Raw genomic sequence first — 7,515 nt, forward strand, 5'->3', positions numbered from 1 at the left:
TTTGTCAGATGCATTGTAATTGTGAGGGGCACTGCGGATGAACCGGCTGGTTGGGATATTGCTTTGTATTTCCCCAGAGCCCCTGTCGCCTCCTCTAGACTTTCACTACATCTCTCGCTGATTTTGTGTGGTGAAGAGACAAAGACAGAAAAAGAGAGAGAGAGAGCATGGCACAGGTGGGACCATGGCACACATACTCATTTGCTTGGGTGAGAACAAGGAATATGTAGATATCTAAAAAACACAGAAACAAAAAAAGCCATGTTGTTCAGCAGAAAAAGTTCTAGTGAAGCTGGTCAAGAAAGTCCACATTACCCATTTATATTCCCATAAATCTCATTCTGCCATCTTTGCTCATGGGCACTCATACCATCCAGGTTTGTTTGAGCTTAACTGTCAATTAAAAAGACAATTTTGAACTGAATTCTCCCCTTCCGACAATTCTAGGTAAAGTCCAGACTATCTTGATGGATCTACAGATTAACTCATCAGATTTTCCTGTGGTGTGTGGGGTGTGTTAAGGGTGATTGAATCTGCTCAGAAGAATGTCAGAACCACACCAATCTCAAATCCTAAATATCCAACATGTTGAATATTTACGATCAGACATCCTGTTGTGTGTGTGGGGGGGGGGGGATCCCCAAGGGCAAACGTGCGCACACTCTGTAGATTTTCACGTGGAACGAAACAATTCCCAATTAGAAAATAAGCTGACGGAAGACGGAAGTGTTACTCCCCTCTAGCTTGCACTATAACATGTAAAGTCCACGTTCACGCCGTATCGACGACTTCATCCAAACATTTTGTTCTTTTATTTCCTTGAATTTTCTGTTAAAATCAGTCCTAACACCATTTTCGCCATTTCTTCTTGCCTGTCGTCTGCTATTTGCTTACTCTAAAGTCATGTTTGACCTGCAAGATTTCTGGTGTTGGGAGTCGGGACTCTGGTTGTTTGTGAATGGAATCAGTTAGTGTGTTGTGCGCTGTCTTGTTCACATCAGGGCACTCCACACACTATAGGAACAAAGCAGTTAAATCTAAGGCTGGGCGATATGGCCAAAAATATTTCACGATAAAATTTTTCATATCAGTCGATATCGATAATTATCACAAATTTGCTCCAAGTAAAAAATTAACAGACCGTTAATTGTGGTTTTAGACTACCCTTTATGGTCAGGACATGACAAACACTTCATATATTTTAATTCTTTACACTCTTCCAGTCATTTTTCCTTAACATAAATATCTGAATAGAAAAATTAATTTCTTAGTTTCTGCATGTTCTAACAAGTGATATTGTTTCAAATCATGAAACAGTTTTTTGTTGCCTGACTTCGATGCCGTGTATCTTCAGCAAAGTTTGCAGTGCAGGCTTCAATATTAATAATATTACATTTTCTTGTCACTTAGAAATGCACATTTGACAGTAGTTTGAGTTGACACTAGTAGTAGCTTCAGTCAGGAGTTAGTTACATTTAGATCATGATAACTACATTTAAAACCATACATATAGCACCTCAATACAACGGTAAAAATTTAACTATGTGTTTTCTATGTATCTATGAAAATATAAATACATTTAGTAAATGCACAGATGCTATCTTAATCATAAAAAATACTGTAATTATATTCCTTACTCCTTTAATATATTTAATATGTCTACGTTAATAATATAATAAAATTAGATATGAATATCCCACATTTCTGCCACAATACCATAGTGTTACTACAGTAAATCCTTGGTAAATGATGGCGATTTGTAGATTGAAAAGCCTTCTAACTGTATCACTTTGCACAGTGTTTCTCCTGTTCGTCAGCACGGTTTCATCTGGATTTAAACTAGTTTAAATCATGACTCAGCCTTAAAATGATTTTTATTTTTCTATAATGTTGGACACAACGTGACTGGAACATCATAATTAGTGCAGTAGCGTCTAACCTGTGTCTAAATTCATACTTGCACAGTATTCATTGAACAGTGCGAACAGCCTTTTCTAAAGATTGGATTTGTGAACCAAATTGGAATTGGGTGTGGTGTGAACAAAACTTAAGTTCTCAGTATTTCTCTCTCTCGCACACACAAACATAGGCACACATACGGTCCACACAAACGATATTTTCTAACATTCACAAGCCTCGTTATATGCCACATTTTCCCCACAGCTGCAAATCCACACATTTCCATATTTTAATCTGAATTCTAGAACAAGTGTTCACAGATAAGACGTGAGTGTTGTGTGCCTGGTTTGCAGCAGGCAGGATCTTCCTCTGGGTGGAGTTGCTCTACTGTAACTACCTTAGTACTTTAACTCTCTTTTTTTCATTTTCTCTTTGCTTCTCTTCCTTTCTGCCTCATTTTTTCATTTCTTCCTCTCTTCTTCTCCAGTTAAAAAGAGCCATGCTCCCCATTAACTCTTCTCAACATGAACTCTGGAGGAGGGTAGTCCATTAAACACAGGCCCATTTTAGGCAACAGGATTAAAAGGGAAAGAGTTCAGCAGAATGTGTGAGGGGGGAGGGTTTATAAAATGCTGGAATAAAGTCTACACTCACATCTGGTAAAGAGAGAAAGCAGTTAAGAGAGTAAGAGTGCTTCTTAGAGATATACGCTCTTCCAAAAAGTTCACAACGCTGAGAGAAGAGAGGAGACAGCATGGCTGGACACACAACACTAAACCTCTCTAGGTGGGTTTGGATTGGCTCCCATCCATCCCTTTCAAGCTCAATGAAGGCATTATATCAGGGTGCTCTCAAATCTCCCGCTGCTAAAAAACTGACAACACAAGTGGCTAACCAACATTGCAGAAGATAAAGACAAAAATGACAGGTCTTGGCTCTGTTCATGATAAGATGCTGAAGATGACGAATGGCCCTGTGCTTAGTGTTAAGAAGGTAAGCTGCCGTGAGTCCACTCCAGCTTGGGGACGGATCTTTTGTTGACCGTTCTCAATTCTCAAGCCTAAATGCAGAAAAATGGGGCTGTCTACATAAAAATGCATTCAGTTAATTAAGACGAAGTGGACAGCAAATCTATATTTATATATAAATATATTTATCTATATTTCTATATTATCTATATTTATCTATATTATCTATATTTATAGATATATATATATATATGTGTGTAATGGGGAACACAGGATTGAGACTTAAATATTAGTCTGTACAAACACTTTTGACCATTTAATGCATGCCAAAAAATGTATGACCCAAAACGTTTGAATTGTAGTGTAAAAAAAAACTAATGAAAAAAAAGAAGTAAAGTAAACATCTAGATACGGATGACTGTTTAAAAGCTGGCCAGATCTTGTGACATTTTTTGGATACGTGAGTGCAATAAGCAGGTCCAGGAATCTGTGGACTCCCATAGATTTCATGGTAAAATGTGTTAAGAGTATTGAATGCACTATACTCCCACTGGTAGCTGAGAGCATAATCAAATTACCTAAAATATCTAATAAACAAACACATAGAATACTTTATCAATGATAACGATAACAAGGCTGCAAAAATCTTGCTCGAGTCTAAAATGTGCAGATTTAATGTGGCCATGAGCTCTGCATTCAGTGTATATATGAGGAGGGAAGACTTTTTCTAAGCCTTTCATATCTATGCAGTACACACACAATGCGACATGAGGTGCAGACACAAAATGAACAGAGAGGAAGAATGAAAAGTGACAGAGAAAGAATAAGAATCATATTACAGTGACGGCGGCAGGGATCTTATCAGAGATCACGAGCTGATGAGAGCAACACTCATGTTAGAGAACCCTTATCACTTTAGAGGAGAGAGGGGCAGTGTGGAGGATGGGGAAAGATAGAAAGAGAGAGAAGAAAAGGATAAAAATAGGAAGAGAAAAAAAGGGGTTAAGGCAGTGAGCTGTTTAGGATCAGACCTGTGGTGTGCGGGGCCAGACACTACAAACATACAGGCTGCACCGATCAGTGAACCTTGGCTGAAGAATTGTTGAATGCCTCTTGGGCATGCAAGTACAACTCCTATCTCTTTGAACTGGGAAACATCAAATTGTCCAAAACGCTGACTGTTTCTATAGCAACCGGGACTTCGGTGACACGATAACTTTACCAATTAGCGATTGGCTCTGTTATTCAGAAGGCGGGGCACCCTTCAATAGAGCAGCCATATTGAGCTTTGCATTTTTCCCCATTCAAAACTATACAAGTGACGCATCTAAAGTATGGAATTCTATAGTCTCTGTAATAATGCATCTTTATCTTCATTTTCAGGCGAGGTAAAAAATAAAATGCAACTGCATTCTTCATGGCTCCCTGCTGTTATTAATAGTCATGGCAGCTTAAAATTCCTTGCAAAAAATTTGAGGTGTATTAAACACCCAATAATGTTTTTTAGTGTAATAGAAAGCCAGTGTTTGATTGAATAGACCTGAAGTTGCAGCATGAATGTCTCAGAAGCCTGCGTTCTCTAAAGAAGGGAGGACGTATCGTGCATTTGCTTTATAACCAGACAGCTTTGTTATGAATCGCTGCCCTGAGTGTGACAAATTACTATAAAAGGGACTATTACAATAAACCAGAAAGTGAGGAACACTCCAAATTGAAGTGTGTGTGGCGCATACACTCTCGCCCTGCATTCACGCATGCTATGTAATTATGTGAACGAAGGGGTAAATAAAACAGACTGGGCTTTTATCGCTGTTCTCTGTAATTGATTTGCTAGATCTGCTTTGTTGCTAATGGCCAGAGGATACATCTCTGACCTGTACTGAAAAGAAACGGGGAGGGCAGCTAGGCACTACGGGGGTGGTTTGATTTGATATGTCTGGGTGCTGAAATACTTGGCGCGGTTCGACTTAATCACATGGCTTAATTAAAAACCGGCAGCGTGCGGGGTTGGACGGGTAACTCCCACACCGCATGCAAATACCACCGTTGCCACCTGTCCAGACCACATCATTAAATAAAGAAAAAAAAAACACAGACTACCACTGGCAGCCATAATTAAGCGTAAAATTGGGCTAATAACGAACATGTCACGGGTGAGCATGCTATCAGATATTATGATAAGGTAGACTTTGTAAAATCAGGGAGGTTGTGGAAAGAGATAATGAACATTTATGTCTCCTGTGAGCTTCCAGAAGCACCTGAAGCAGGGATTTGGCACTTGGAGAGAATTTGGAAATGCAGTTTGATCATTTAGAACCAGTCTAGGTATAAAACATAACCTTAATAAATCCAAATCCCAATAAATGCACTTCCGATGTGGCGTTCCAGTGTTTCCACAACCTCCTTCCAGGATTAGTTTGCATAACGCAAGTGCATGGTATTGAAAAGAAGCAAAAATGTACACTCCGCATGCACAGAAGTTGTAACAGAGACAGCCAGAGATATAAATCGTGAAGACGTCCAAATCTTTGTGCGGCACGCAATGTGCAAACAGAGAATATTAAATTAAGACTCTGAGCACGGAGGTTGTTTTTATGCATCAAATAACCCCGGCATCAAACTGTAAATAACACACCATTACTAATGTTATGACCAGCACCTAAGCCAAGGTTTTTTTATTTATTTTAAACAATACAATATTTTTCTGCTAGATACGCTGCCATCTGCAATATATTAAGCAGTAAATTTGAGATAACCTTCTTATTATGTTCGATTTCACAGCTACAGATCTGGGGGCAGCTGTACACTGTGTTCTCTAGACAAACTGCAGTGTAGTCTTTCAGGAACACGACCACTTAAAAGCTGAGATTAACTAGATTCAAAAAGGTTACATTTACATAGTCGGTATCTGGGACTGTCAAGCGTATTTATTAGTAGGTATAATTCCTAATTTGTCCTATAGGGTACAACGGGGCTAAAGGCCCACCTTAAGAAAAAATTTACTATTCACTGTGCCTAAAATGTATAATTGCAGAAAAAAGATATACGTTGTATTGACCATTAATGGAGCAACAGATATTGTGTGAAAATAAATCATTCAAGTTCTTTATTTTTTGTTTAAAAATCTTATAAATGTATGAGGTGGCAAGGGGGGCCTTTTACCCCACACACGAGGTAAAAGGCCCACGGCATTGATACAAATACTTCAGTTAAAATAACGTTTTTTAAGTAATGTCTAAGTTAATACTTGTTCAAAACAATCACTTTAGCAAAGTTTGTACTATTTTCTGATTATTTTGAAAAATAATAGAATTAATTTTGTGTTCCAAAAATATAAAATTTTACAATAATATATTTTAAAATACAGAAACAAAATCATTTTAATAAGTAAAGATTATGAAAATATTGAAGGAGATCCAATAATAATTGAATATATATTTACAGTAGTAACAACAAATGATATTTTATTATATGATATGATTAATATCATGTTTTTAAATATGATGGTTTCATTCTAAACATTGTGATCATCTCTAATATGGACACCCAACATAATATATATTTACCATCTGAATCTAACCATGTCATGTCAACAAATGGAAAAGTCAGCCATCTATTAATTATCATGTTAATTACTGTGCGCCTTTAGCCCCAACAGCAGGGGCGCTTTTTACCCCAAATACCATACTTTTACATATTCTTACATATTTATTATCTTATTATTACATGTTCAACACGTGCCTATCCTGAGAAACAGTCAAAACAACTGGGGTAATCTATTGCCCGCAACTGGGGGTGGCATAATGATCCATCCATCATGGGTTTATTGGAACACCATTGGCTAAAATGAGGCACCATCTGTGTTCCTCCGTCTGGTCTCTGTCAGAACAGGTGACGGCAGCATCACTCCTTCTGGTTCTCATCATCTCGCTTTTAGCCAAAATGTAACATCTCAACGCTAACAGGGCTCGTAAATTATGAGCATCTCTTGCCATGGTGAGCCCACGCTCGGTTTGGACAGATCACTCAACATGAAAACATCTGAGGTGGAAAGAGGATGCACAGCACTTGTTTCTTCTGTGCCTACACACGGCCGGTTATGACTGGTTTTTCATTATCAGGAAAGCTATCAGGATGATAGGGAGGTGAGCAATTAAGATGGGTAATTATTGGGTAATTTTTCTTTATCTAAAAATGCGTAAGACCAATAAACATTGCAGGATATATTCTTTCAAAACAAGTTTACATAATTTTACTAAGTGAATTGCTGTTGTTGCAAGGATGTTTGGGTAGTTTTAAATAAGACTTCTGTGCACTGCTTAGGCCTGGGTATCGTTCAAAATTTTTCGATATCGATACCAATACCTTGACTGCAGGATATATTCTTTCAAAACAAGTTTACATAATTTTACTAAGTGAATTGCTCTTGTTGCAAGGATGTTTGGGTAGTTTTAAATAAGACTTCTGTGCACTGCTTAGGCCTGGGTATCGTTCAAAAATTTTCGATATCGATACCAATACCTTGACTTCGATACCGGTTCCTGAACGATACTTTTTCCATACTAATTTTATGAAATCTATTTGAACAAGATTACATTATCTAAAAAAAAAAACTTTGGTTTTATTTTTCAGCTTGTTGATGTTTATA

General features: G+C 37.7%; 1 protein-coding gene across 2 annotated transcripts in view; it reads right to left on the reverse strand.

Annotated features, from left to right (window-relative positions):
• Positions 1-7,515, reverse strand: part of LOC107592942 (sterile alpha motif domain-containing protein 12-like) — a 90,591-nt gene that overhangs the window by 26,396 nt on the left and 56,680 nt on the right. The window lies entirely within an intron of this gene.

This window comes from Sinocyclocheilus grahami, unplaced genomic scaffold, assembly GCF_001515645.1.
Source record: "Sinocyclocheilus grahami isolate Dianchi unplaced genomic scaffold, SAMN03320097.WGS_v1.1 scaffold161.1, whole genome shotgun sequence".
NCBI lineage: Eukaryota > Metazoa > Chordata > Actinopteri > Cypriniformes > Cyprinidae > Sinocyclocheilus > Sinocyclocheilus grahami.